This window comes from Daphnia pulex, chromosome 3, assembly GCF_021134715.1.
Source record: "Daphnia pulex isolate KAP4 chromosome 3, ASM2113471v1".
Lineage (NCBI taxonomy): Eukaryota > Metazoa > Arthropoda > Branchiopoda > Diplostraca > Daphniidae > Daphnia > Daphnia pulex.
The window spans coordinates 3,316,538-3,329,477 of NC_060019.1; the positions used below are offsets into that span (position 1 = coordinate 3,316,538).

At 41.9% G+C, this 12,940-nt stretch overlaps 15 non-coding genes across 15 annotated transcripts; 5 read left to right on the plus strand and 10 right to left on the minus strand.

Moving 5' to 3' along the window:
- Nucleotides 1–155: 155 nt before the first annotated feature.
- Nucleotides 156–228, minus strand: Trnak-uuu. Its single transcript has one exon. It is a non-coding gene; the product is annotated as a tRNA-Lys (tRNA).
- A 2,849-nt stretch (nucleotides 229–3,077) lies between these two features.
- Trnas-uga lies at nucleotides 3,078–3,159 on the minus strand. The gene has a single exon. It is a non-coding gene; the product is annotated as a tRNA-Ser (tRNA).
- A 120-nt stretch (nucleotides 3,160–3,279) lies between these two features.
- Nucleotides 3,280–3,363, plus strand: Trnar-ucu. The gene is given in 2 exon segments: nucleotides 3,280–3,316; nucleotides 3,328–3,363. It is a non-coding gene; the product is annotated as a tRNA-Arg (tRNA).
- A 1,144-nt stretch (nucleotides 3,364–4,507) lies between these two features.
- On the minus strand, nucleotides 4,508–4,580 carry Trnar-ccu. Its single transcript has one exon. It is a non-coding gene; the product is annotated as a tRNA-Arg (tRNA).
- A 508-nt stretch (nucleotides 4,581–5,088) lies between these two features.
- Nucleotides 5,089–5,161, minus strand: Trnak-uuu. The gene has a single exon. It is a non-coding gene; the product is annotated as a tRNA-Lys (tRNA).
- Nucleotides 5,162–5,572: 411 nt separating this feature from the next.
- Trnas-uga lies at nucleotides 5,573–5,654 on the minus strand. Its single transcript has one exon. It is a non-coding gene; the product is annotated as a tRNA-Ser (tRNA).
- A 1,346-nt stretch (nucleotides 5,655–7,000) lies between these two features.
- On the minus strand, nucleotides 7,001–7,073 carry Trnar-ccu. The gene has a single exon. It is a non-coding gene; the product is annotated as a tRNA-Arg (tRNA).
- Nucleotides 7,074–7,581: 508 nt separating this feature from the next.
- Nucleotides 7,582–7,654, minus strand: Trnak-uuu. Its single transcript has one exon. It is a non-coding gene; the product is annotated as a tRNA-Lys (tRNA).
- A 613-nt stretch (nucleotides 7,655–8,267) lies between these two features.
- On the plus strand, nucleotides 8,268–8,351 carry Trnar-ucu. Its single transcript is given in 2 exon segments — nucleotides 8,268–8,304; nucleotides 8,316–8,351. It is a non-coding gene; the product is annotated as a tRNA-Arg (tRNA).
- Nucleotides 8,352–8,615: 264 nt separating this feature from the next.
- On the plus strand, nucleotides 8,616–8,689 carry Trnai-aau. The gene has a single exon. It is a non-coding gene; the product is annotated as a tRNA-Ile (tRNA).
- Nucleotides 8,690–9,493: 804 nt separating this feature from the next.
- Trnar-ccu lies at nucleotides 9,494–9,566 on the minus strand. The gene has a single exon. It is a non-coding gene; the product is annotated as a tRNA-Arg (tRNA).
- Nucleotides 9,567–10,074: 508 nt separating this feature from the next.
- On the minus strand, nucleotides 10,075–10,147 carry Trnak-uuu. The gene has a single exon. It is a non-coding gene; the product is annotated as a tRNA-Lys (tRNA).
- Nucleotides 10,148–11,126: 979 nt separating this feature from the next.
- Nucleotides 11,127–11,210, plus strand: Trnar-ucu. The gene is given in 2 exon segments: nucleotides 11,127–11,163; nucleotides 11,175–11,210. It is a non-coding gene; the product is annotated as a tRNA-Arg (tRNA).
- A 264-nt stretch (nucleotides 11,211–11,474) lies between these two features.
- On the plus strand, nucleotides 11,475–11,548 carry Trnai-aau. The gene has a single exon. It is a non-coding gene; the product is annotated as a tRNA-Ile (tRNA).
- An 804-nt stretch (nucleotides 11,549–12,352) lies between these two features.
- Trnar-ccu lies at nucleotides 12,353–12,425 on the minus strand. The gene has a single exon. It is a non-coding gene; the product is annotated as a tRNA-Arg (tRNA).
- Between the last annotated feature and the right edge of the window lie 515 nt (nucleotides 12,426–12,940).

The window sequence follows — 12,940 nt, forward strand, 5'->3', positions numbered from 1 at the left end:
ACATCGAAGGGACATAAAGAAACACCACGAGAACTCGTGTTGTCGTCTATGAACATCTATGAATTCCGCCCATAATGGTGAATGATTTCAAATGATATTAACTTGATAATTAATGGTGGAAAACGACCAATACTAACTAAAATCAAAAGACTAGCCGCCCGATAAGGGACTTGAACCCTTGACCTCAGGATTAAAAGTCCCGCGCTCTACCGTCTGAGCTAACCGGGCTTGATAATTGGTATTGCAATAGTTTCCGGTTCGAGATCATTTTTAAATTTTACGATTGCTTATAGATCTTTTACGGACGGAAGTATGGGCGTTTTTCTATTCTTCGTAAACAAAATGGGTACACATTCTTTCATCATATTGTCACGGGCGGTTCAATGCGGGCTTCACGTTGCTGTGGCCGACCAGTGCTGCAGTTTCACGGAGCTGGCTCCACGATTGCACGAGCCCAGCCTCCGCCAAAGCACATGCACTGCCGTCACTACAGACCGACGACAGTGCCCAACACCAGTCAAAACGGGAGACCCACACACCAGTCAGGGTCAAACTCGTCTACCTTAAGTCTACAGGGGGTCGTCTTTAAAGTAGAGGGAACCAAGGTGACCTTATGTCATCGTCGTCAGTCGTCCCCTTGTCGTCATTTCCCAGAATCGTCTCTAAGCTCGACGTCTGTACTAAACTGTACGTGACATTTTCCCCCTCCTTAATGGAATGATCGACCTCGATCATCCGAATCGTAAACGGCGGAAGGTTAAATCTACGACGCATTAGGTATTTTTTATTTTTTTAGATTCGGCGACGGTTTCGGATTGTTTCGCTCGATAACTTTCTCGCAACTCGACGTGCCGGTCACACCGCTTGTGACATAATTGTACGCAGCTCAACTATACGACTTTATTTCGGCGAGCGCTTCTACGACGACGCCCTGTACAGTTCTACGCAACTGTATAAACTTTTACGGAAATCGCCCGGACGCTCTGCAGCTCAATTCGGTCAATTCTTTTTGTTTCCGTACGGCGCACTGCTACAGCTACGGACTTTCGCGAAATCATTGCCTTCGCTTTGTCTTCACGCAATGAGGTCTCTCAACCATGGTTCGCGACGCGCTTGGTGGCCACCATTTCTTTCGAGCTCTGTACTCAATTCCGGGCTCTGTGTTCAGCTTTGTGCTCTGCGCCCTGCTTTGCGCTCTGCGCTCTGCACGCTTGTGCTCTGCGCTCTGCGTCTTGCTCCGCGCTCTGCACTATGCTTCAACACGACCCTTACGTCAGTCCGACCACGACTTCGGTTCGGCTATTCTCGCCGCGATCTTGATCCGGCAGCTCCTTGGTTCATTTGCATCCGTTCTGGTACATTCCGGTTGTTATTGGCCGTCCCACCGCTTCACTTCAGGTATCGAACGCCATCCGTCACATCTGGCTCCATCGGCTATCATTCTACCTGAAACAGACTCAAAAACACTGGTGGTTTTTTTGTTATTAGCTTCAGCATCTTATTAGGCCTATACACAATCCCAATTCAGCCGTTAGCTTAGATGCATCTAAAATCCTTTGAAACACATAAATTCTATTCGCTCATACATCAACATCACATCGGTTCAGTCGCGCAGTTTACTTCAGCTTAAACGGACGCTTAACGCTTGTTAGACGGAATCTCCCAAAACATTTAACTCTGGAAATCCATACAAAATCGGAGGGACCATAAAAACAGGATGATTCGAAATAACTTCGCATTAGTTTTCAGCATCCCTCGACCTGGTTCGGCCTAACAGAATTCGCACATCGCCGCAGACAAAATTAAGCACGAGTGGCGTTGTTTCCTAAGCGAGCCAGAAATCGCACATCAAAACGCGCGGTCGAGCGCGCGTTGCTATCCCATGCTCCCAAATACTACACGCTTGTATACGCTCCCGTTAATGTAAAAACGTGGGTCCAACGTACGAATAACAATAGTCCGTCGTGAGAACTTGGGAATAATTGACTGATGTTCAGATCAACAACGTAATTACAGCTGAAACTAACCCTGTGCTAGTCTTGAGATCAAAATTAACGGTTTCCATCGAACGCAAACATTATTTCCCAAATATTTGGCCCCGCGAATTTCTCTAGTTGCCATTTTTGCGTTACGTTAATTACAAGACCGAATATCAGCAGATTCTCAATAGCGCTTCAACAGTTCAATCTCAGAAGCTAGCATGACAACTCGCGTATTTCAATGACAACGATAAAAACAACTGGACATAAAATAAACTTATTCTTAGGCCACGGAACGCAAGCCGTTGTCCGTCGATTTCTGGGAGTCAGCTATTCCATCCAGGGCAATCCAATGCGCGTCTTCGAATCGCTGTCTCCAACGGGTCGCCCACGTCCAATCAGGATAACGAAGAGATCGTTCGAAAACTCACTTAAACGCATCTGGTCGAGCCACACGTGAAAGCATCCGCCTACCCTGCATCTCCACCAAATGTCACGGGCGGTTCAATGCGGGCTTCACGTTGCTGTGGCCGACCAGTGCTGCAGTTTCACGGAGCTGGCTCCACGATTGCACGAGCCCAGCCTCCGCCAAAGCACATGCACTGCCGTCACTACAGACCGACGACAGTGCCCAACACCAGTCAAAACGGGAGACCCACACACCAGTCAGGGTCAAACTCGTCTACCTTAAGTCTACAGGGGGTCGTCTTTAAAGTAGAGGGAACCCAGGTGACCTTATGTCATCGTCGTCAGTCGTCCCCTTGTCGTCATTTCCCAGAATCGTCTCTAAGCTCGACGTCTGTACTAAACTGTACGTGACAATATAATTTGTCTCTGACTACATTTGATGTTTGTAAACTACACTTAAAGACCGCCATAATGCATTTCGGAACTGGCCTCTGAAAAATAGACACGTTTCTGGAAACACTAATTGACAGGTCATGGCTCCACGGTTCCGAGATAGATCCCGGGACCTAGGATACCCATGACTGCACAGTTCATATTTGTAATCATGCGTAAATTTGAGATATTAGTAAACGATTGAAAATGAGTGGTTCCACTAGAAAATACTAGCATGTGAAACAAATGGCAATTCACCGCAGTTAGTAGGGTTCGAACCTATGCCCTCAGAGAGGAATAGATTTCAAGTCTATCGCCTTAACCACTCGGCCAAAACTGCACCAAATGTTTAGACAATCTAGTGATGATATTTATTTTGGTTTACCGAAAATTCCGTTTTACCTTACTGAAGAGCAGGTTAAATGAGATTTGCAAAATCCTAGCACTTTCTTTAAGTGTAGGTTGTGTGGCCTAATGGATAAGGCGTCGGACTTCTATGAAAGTAGTTATCCGAAAATTGCGGGTTCGAGTCCCGCCACGATTAATAGCATAAGACGAAATTATTAGTTCATGGTGAGTAGAAGTTAACCACAAACCATGGGGAATCATGCCAGATGAATAAAACTACAAATATATCTCGAACACTCAATGACTATCACTGGCTTGCATTGCCTTCGCAGCAACGATTGAAATTGGCTGCTAATACAGCGTAGATTGGTAGAAAACTTAAATCATTCTCTCTAAAGACACACAGAGTATACCTAACTGATGATGAATGAACTTTTGATTAATAAATTAAAAATTAATAGGCCTGTTAGCGTAGTTGGTTAGAGCGCCGTGCTAATAACGCGGAGGTCATGAGTTCGATCCTCTTACGGGCCACTGTAATTCTTCCACTAAATATATTTTCCACTCTAAAAAGGTACTGATAGTTTCGAAATATTTTGCTATAATAGTTAATACGGATCTGGCCGAGTGGTTAAGGCGACTGATTCGAAATCATTGTCCATTTTTGAGCGTAGGTTCGAATCCTACTATCTGCGTTTTGTGGCATTTTATTGGTGAATGTAACTACACAACATTTGATCAAGTGACGCCAGAAGTGATTTCTAGTCATTTTTTGGGAGAACATCCAAGTTTAAAATCAGTAGGGGAGTACACAGTGACAGAAGAACGAAAGGTCTTTAGGTCTTTAGTATATGTGATGACCCTGGACAAGATAAGTCAAGACAAGACAAAATAATCAACGGGGTGACCCTGGATAAGGCATGCTCTCAACAATGATCCGTACGAGTGGTAAGAACAGTCAGGTTCATCAAAGTCGAGGTCTGTGATCGTAGGCCAGGTTTAGATAGTTTCTAAAAGTAGATGAGAGACAACAAGTACACGTTGCCGAGAATGCACCTTACCATCATGACCAGCGTCTTGAAGTCAGCGCGTTGTTGCTCCAGGAACCAGTGAAGACGGCAGAGGAGGATGAGAGAGTCAGAGTTCACCTGTAAAACAGCAGAATAAGTTCCGCTGCCAAGTAATTGTCGCTGGCAAAGGTTTCCAAGTTTAAGCATGCCATTTCAGCGATTTCCCAACACTTGGACAAATGAAAATTTTTGCTTGAAAACAGTAAAACAAAAGAAAAGTAATTGCCAATTTAACGACGATTTTCGATCATTATAGTTTCGGTTGCTCGCTACCTCTGGCGAGACTCGAACTCGCAATCCCCGGCGTAGGAGGCCGGTGCCTTATCCAATAGGCCACAGAGGCAGAGTAGTAATGAATCTCCTATTCGATGAATGACGTTATATTGCAAAGCTTTTCCCTAGAAGATAGCCAAACGTCCCATGTTATATTATATAAACATACAGCGATTACCGTCTGTGGGCATCGTCTCACTCTTGAAAACCATGTTTTTTTGAATAATCTTTACTACAAACTCTATTTACAGCTTTCGAGTTCTATAAGTGGACATACATTTACTATTGCAATTAGTTGTATCAAATAGCAAGGCTTTCTACTCTCACAATGAGGGATACTCTTTCTCACTATCTCATTTCATTATTTGTGTATGTTCCACGACCTATATCTGAATGAACTTCCTTTTGGTTCGCACTTTCCCTACATCGAAGGGACATAAAGAAACACCACGAGAACTCGTGTTGTCGTCTATGAACATCTATGAATTCCGCCCATAATGGTGAATGATTTCAAATGATATTAACTTGATAATTAATGGTGGAAAACGACCAATACTAACTAAAATCAAAAGACTAGCCGCCCGATAAGGGACTTGAACCCTTGACCTCAGGATTAAAAGTCCCGCGCTCTACCGTCTGAGCTAACCGGGCTTGATAATTGGTATTGCAATAGTTTCCGGTTCGAGTTCATTTTTAAATTTTACGATTGCTTATAGATCTTTTACGGACGGAAGTATGGACGTTTTTCTATTCTTCGTAAACAAAATGGGTACACATTCTTTCATCATATAATTTGTCTCTGACTACATTTGATGTTTGTAAACTACACTTAAAGACCGCCATAATGCATTTCGGAACTGGCCTCTGAAAAAAAACACGTTTCTGGAAACACTAATTGACAGGTCATGGCTCCACGGTTCCGAGATAGATCCCGGGACCTAGGATACCCATGACTGCACAGTTCATATTTTTAATCATGCGTAAATTTGAGATATTAGTAAACGATTGAAAATGAGTGGTTCCACTAGAAAATACTAGCATGTGAAACAAATGGCAATTCACCGCAGTTAGTAGGGTTCGAACCTACGCCCTCAGAGAGGAATAGATTTCAAGACTATCGCCTTAACCACTCGGCCACAACTGCCCCAAATGTTTAGACAATCTAGTGATGATATTTATTTTGGTTTACGGAAAATACCGTTTTACCTTACTGAAGAGCAGGTTAAATGAGATTTGCAAGATCCTAGCACTTTCTTTAAATGTAGGTCGTGTGGCCTAATGGATAAGGCGTCGGACTTCTATGAAAGTAGTTATCCGAGAATTGTGGGTTCGAGTCCCGCCACGATTAATAGCATATGACGAAATTATTAGTTCATGGTGAGTAGAAGTTAACCACAAACCATGGGGAATCATGCCAGATCAATAAAACTACAAATATATCTCGAACACTCAATGACTATCACTGGCTTGCATTGCCTTCGCAGCAACGATTGAAATTGGCTGCTGATACAGCGTAGATTGGTAGATAACTTAAATCATTCTCTCTAAAGACACACAGAGTATACCTAACTGATGATGAATGAACCTTTGATTAATAAATTAAACATTCATAGACCTGTTAGCTCAGTTGGTTAGGGCGCCGTGCTAATAACGCGGAGGTCTTGAGTTCGATCCTCTTACGGTCCACTGTAATTCTTCCAATAAATATTTTTCACTCTAAAAAGGTACTGATAGTTTCGAAATATTTTGCTAAAATAGTTAATACGGATCTGGCCGAGTGGTTAAGGCGACTGATTCGAAATCAATGTCCAATTAGTGGCGAAGGTTCGAATCCTACTATCTGCGTTTTGTGGCATTTTATTGGTGAATGTAACTACACAACATTTGATCAAGTGACGCCAGAAGTGATTTCTAGTCATTTTTTGGGAGAACATCCAAGTTTAAAATCAGTAGGGGAGTACACAGTGACAGAAGAACGAAAGGTCTTTAGGTCTTTAGTATATGTGATGACCCTGGACAAGATAAGTCAAGACAAGACAAAATAATCAACGGGGTGACCCTGGATAAGGCATGCTCTCAACAATGATCCGTACGAGTGGTAAGAACAGTCAGGTTCATCAAAGTCGAGGTCTGTGATCGTAGGCCAGGTTTAGATAGTTTCTAAAAGTAGATGAGAGACAACAAGTACACGTTGCCGAGAATGCACCTTACCATCATGACCAGCGTCTTGAAGTTAGCGCGTTGTTGCTCCAGGAACCAGTGAAGACGGCAGAGGAGGATGAGAGAGTCAGAGTTCACCTGTAAAACAGCAGAATAAGTTCCGCTGCCAAGTAATTGTCGCTGGCAAAGTTTTCCAAGTTTAAGCATGCCATTTCAGCGATTTTCCAACACTTGGACAAATGAAAATTTTCCCTTGAAAACAGTAAAACAAAAGAAAAGTAATTGCCAATTTAACGACGATTTTCGATCATTATAGTTTCGGTTGCTCGCTACCTCTGGCGAGACTCGAACTCGCAATCCCCGGCTTAGGAGGCCGGTGCCTTATCCATTAGGCCACAAAGGCAGAGTAATAATGAATCTCCTATTCGATGAATGACGTTATATTGCAAAGCTTTTCCCTAGAAGATAGCCAAACGTCCCATGTTATATTATATAAACATACAGCGATTACCGTCTGTGGGCATCGTCTCACTCTTGAAAACCATGTTTTTTTGAATAATCTTAACTACAAACTCTATTTACAGCTTTCGAGTTCTATAAGTGGACATACATTTACTATTGCAATTAGTTGTATCAAATAGCAAGGCTTTCTATTCTCACAATGAGGGATACTCTTTCTCACTTTCTCATTTCATTATTTGTGTATGTTCCACGACCTATATCTGAATGTACTTCCTTTTGGTTCGCACTTTCCCTACATCGAAGAGACATAAAGAAACACCACGAGAACTCGTGTTGTCGTCTATGAACATCTATGAATTCCGCCCATAATGGTGAATGATTTCAAATGATATTAACTTGATAATTAATGGTGGAAAACGACCAATACTAACTAAAATCAAAAGACTAGCCGCCCGATAAGGGACTTGAACCCTTGACCTCAGGATTAAAAGTCCCGCGCTCTACCGTCTGAGCTAACCGGGCTTGATAATTGGTATTGCAATAGTTTCCGGTTCGAGTTCATTTTTAAATTTTACGATTGCTTATAGATCTTTTACGGACGGAAGTATGGACGTTTTTCTATTCTTCGTAAACAAAATGGGTACACTTTCTTTCATCATATAATTTGTCTCTGACTACATTTGATGTTTGTAAACTACACTTAAAGACCGCCATAATGCATTTCAGAACTGGCCTCTGAAAAATAGACACGTTTCTGGAAACACCAATTGACAGGTCATGGCTCCACGGTTCCGAGATAGATCCCGGGACCTAGGATACCCATGACTGCACAGTTCATATTTGTAATCATGCGTAAATTTGAGATATTAGTAAACGATTGAAAATGAGTGGTTCCACTAGAAAATACTAGCATGTGAAACAAATGGCAATTCACCGCAGTTGGTAGGGTTCAACCTACGCCCTCAGAGAGGAATAGATTTCAAGACTATCGCCTTAACCACTCGGCCACAACTGCCCCAAATGTTTAGACAATCTAGTGATGATATTTATTTTGGTTTACCGAAAATTCCGTTTTACCTTACTGAAGAGCAGGTTAAATGAGAGTTGCAAAATCCTAGCACTTTCTGTAAGTGTAGGTCGTGTGGCCTAATGGATAAGGCGTCGGACTTCTATGACAGTAGTTATCCGAAAATTGCGGGTTCGAGTCCCGCCACGATTAATAGCATATGACGAAATTATTAGTTCATGGTGAGTAGAAGTTAACCACAAACCATGGGGAATCATGCCAGATCAATAAAACTACAAATATATCTCGAACACTCAATGACTATCGCTGGCTTGCATTGCCTTCGCAGCAACGATTGAAATTGGCTGCTGATATAGCGTAGATTGGTAGATAACTTAAATAATTCTCTATAAAGACACACAGAGTATACCTAACTGATGATGAATGAACCTTTGATTAATAATTTAATCATTCATAGGCCTGTTAGCTCAGTTGGTTAGAGCGCCGTGCTAATAACGCGGAGGTCATGAGTTCGATCCTCTTACGGGCCACTGTAATTATTCCATTAAATATTTTTCACTCTAAAAAGGTACTGATAGTTTCGAAATATTTTGCTTAAATAGTTAATACGGATCTGGCCGAGTGGTTAAGGCGACTGATTCGAAATCAATGTCCATTTTGGAGCGTAGGTTCGAATCCTACTATCTGCGTTTTGTGGCATTTTATTGGTGAATGTAACTACACAACATTTGATCAAGTGACGCCAGAAGTGATTTCTAGTCATTTTTTGGGAGAACATCCAAGTTTAAAATCAGTAGGGGAGTACACAGTGACAGAAGAACGAAAGGTCTTTAGGTCTTTAGTATATGTGATGACCCTGGACAAGATAAGTCAAAACAAGACAAAATAATCAACGGGGTGACCCTGGATAAGGCATGCTCTCAACAATGATCCGTACGAGTGGTAAGAACAGTCAGGTTCATCAAAGTCGAGGTCTGTGATCGTAGGCCAGGTTTAGATAGTTTCTAAAAGTAGATGAGAGACAACAAGTACACGTTGCCGAGAATGCACCTTACCATCATGACCAGCGTCTTGAAGTCAGCGCGTTGTTGCTCCAGGAACCAGTGAAGACGGCAGAGGAGGATGAGAGAGTCAGAGTTCACCTGTAAAACAGCAGAATAAGTTCCGCTGCCAAGTAATTGTCGCTGGCAAAGGTTTCCAAGTTTAAGCATGCCATTTCAGCGATTTCCCAACACTTGGACAAATGAAAATTTTCGCTTGAAAACAGTAAAACAAAAGAAAAGTAATTGCCAATTTAACGACGATTTTCGATCATTATAGTTTCGGTTGCTCGCTACCTCTGGCGAGACTCGAACTCGCAATCCCCGGCTTAGGAGGCCGGTGCCTTATCCATTAGGCCACAAAGGCAGAGTAATAATGAATCTCCTATTCGATGAATGACGTTATATTGCAAAGCTTTTCCCTAGAAGATAGCCAAACGTCCCATGTTATATTATATAAACAATCAGCGATTACCGTCTGTGGGCATCGTCTCACTCTTGAAAACCATGTTTTTTTGAATAATCTTAACTACAAACTCTATTTACAGCTTTCGAGTTCTATAAGTGGACATACATTTACTATTGCAATTAGTTGTATCAAATAGCAAGGCTTTCTACTCTCACAATGAGGGATACTCTTTCTCACTATCTCATTTCATTATTTGTGTATGTTCCACGACCTATATCTGAATGTACTTCCTTTTGATTCGCACTTTCCCTACATCGAAGGGACATAAAGAAACACCACGAGAACTCGTGTTGTCGTCTATGAACATCTATGAATTCCGCCCATAATGGTGAATGATTTCAAATGATATTAACTTGATAATTAATGGTGGAAAACGACCAATTCTAACTGAAATCAAAAGACTAGCCGCCCGATAAGGGACTTGAACCCTTGACCTCAGGATTAAAAGTCCCGCGCTCTACCGTCTGAGCTAACCGGGCTTGATAATTGGTATTGCAATAGTTTCCGGTTCGAGTTCATTTTTAAATTTTACGATTGCTTATAGATCTTTTACGGACGGAAGTATGGCTTTTTTTCTATTCTTCGTAAACAAAATGGGTACACATTCTTTCATCATATAATTTGTCTGGGGGGCGGGTAGGTGAGTCGGATAAGGCGTCACTTGGTGATCGGGGGGCACCGGAGACCTGAGTTCGACTCTCCTGGTGAGCACAGTTGCTCCCATACCCGGGCAATACCACTACACATACAATACAGATCTCTTCCTTAAACGCAGGCCAAAAACGTACACAATGATGGTACTCCCATCCCCCTCCATTGGGGCTTCTTCCACACAACACAACATTTACACTGCTCATGCCATCGCCCAAAAATCAACAGACAAACATCTCGTCGGTGCAAGAAGGTCATCTAAAATGAAGACCAGATGTCTGCTAAAAAAAACATAGCAGACGCACCTAATCCTACCAATACCAATACCAATATAATTTGTCTCTGACTACATTTGATGTTTGTAAACTACACTTAAAGACCGCCATAATGCATTTCGGAACTGGCCTCTGAAAAATAGACACGTTTCTGGAAACACCAATTGACAGGTCATGGCTCCACGGTTCCGAGATAGATCCCGGGACCTAGGATACCCATGACTGCACAGTTCATATTTGTAATCATGCGTAAATTTGAGATATTAGTAAACGATTGAAAATGAGTGGTTCCACTAGAAAATACTAGCATGTGAAACAAATGGCAATTCACCGCAGTTGGTAGGGTTCAACCTACGCCCTCAGAGAGGAATAGATTTCAAGACTATCGCCTTAACCACTCGGCCACAACTGCCCCAAATGTTTAGACAATCTAGTGATGATATTTATTTTGGTTTACCGAAAATTCCGTTTTACCTTACTGAAGAGCAGGTTAAATGAGAGTTGCAAAATCCTATTACTTTCTTTAAGTGTAGGTCGTGTGGCCTAATGGATAAGGCGTCGGACTTCTATGAAAGTAGTTATCCGAAAATTGTGGGTTCGAGTCCCGCCACGATTAATAGCATATGACGAAATTATTAGTTCATGGTGAGTAGAAGTTAACCACAAACCATGGGGAATCATGCCAGATCAATAAAACTACAAATATATCTCGAACACTCAATGACTATCACTGGCTTGCATTGCCTTCGCAGCAACGATTGAAATTGGCTGCTGATACAGCGTAGATTGGTAGATAACTTAAATCATTCTCTCTAAAGACACACAGAGTATACCTAACTGATGATGAATGAACCTTTGATTAATAAATTAAACATTCATAGGCCTGTTAGCTCAGTTGGTTAGAGCGCCGTGCTAATAACGCGGAGGTCATGAGTTCGATCCTCTTACGGGCCACTGTAATTCTTCCATTAAATATTTTCCACTCTAAAAAGGTACTGATAGTTTCGAAATATTTTGCTAAAATAGTTAATACGGATCTGGCCGAGTGGTTAAGGCGACTGATTCGAAATCAATGTCCATTTTGTGGCGTAGGTTCGAATCCTACTATCTGCGTTTTGTGGCATTTTATTGGTGAATGTAACTACACAACATTTGATCAAGTGACGCCAGAAGTGATTTCTAGTCATTTTTTGGGAGAACATCCAAGTTTAAAATCAGTAGGGGAGTACACAGTGACAGAAGAACGAAAGGTCTTTAGGTCTTTAGTATATGTGATGACCCTGGACAAGATAAGTCAAGACAAGACAAAATAATCAACGGGGTGACCCTGGATAAGGCATGCTCTCAACAATGATCCGTACGAGTGGTAAGAACAGTCAGGTTCATCAAAGTCGAGGTCTGTGATCGTAGGCCAGGTTTAGATAGTTTCTAAAAGTAGATGAGAGACAACAAGTACACGTTGCCGAGAATGCACCTTACCATCATGACCAGCGTCTTGAAGTCAGCGCGTTGTTGCTCCAGGAACCAGTGAAGACGGCAGAGGAGGATGAGAGAGTCAGAGTTCACCTGTAAAACAGCAGAATAAGTTCCGCTGCCAAGTAATTGTCGCTGGCAAAGGTTTCCAAGTTTAAGCATGCCATTTCAGCGATTTCCCAACACTTGGACAAATGAAAATTTTCGCTTGAAAACAGTAAAACAAAAGAAAAGTAATTGCCAATTTAACGACGATTTTCGATCATTATAGTTTCGGTTGCTCGCTACCTCTGGCGAGACTCGAACTCGCAATCCCCGGCTTAGGAGGCCGGTGCCTTATCCATTAGGCCACAAAGGCAGAGTAATAATGAATCTCCTATTCGATGAATGACGTTATATTGCAAAGCTTTTCCCTAGAAGATAGCCAAACGTCCCATGTTATATTATATAAACAATCAGCGATTACCGTCTGTGGGCATCGTCTCACTCTTGAAAACCATGTTTTTTTGAATAATCTTAACTACAAACTCTATTTACAGCTTTCGAGTTCTATAAGTGGACATACATTTACTATTGCAATTAGTTGTATCAAATAGCAAGGCTTTCTACTCTCACAATAAGGGATACTCTTTCTCACTATCTCATTTCATTATTTGTGTATGTTCCACGACCTATATCTGAATGTACTTCCTTTTGGTTCGCACTTTCCCTACATCGAAGGGACATAAAGAAACACCACGAGAACTCGTGTTGTCGTCTATGAACATCTATGAATTCCGCCCATAATGGTGAATGATTTCAAATGATATTAACTTGATAATTAATGGTGGAAAACGACCAATACTAACTAAAATCAAAAGACTAGCCGCCCGA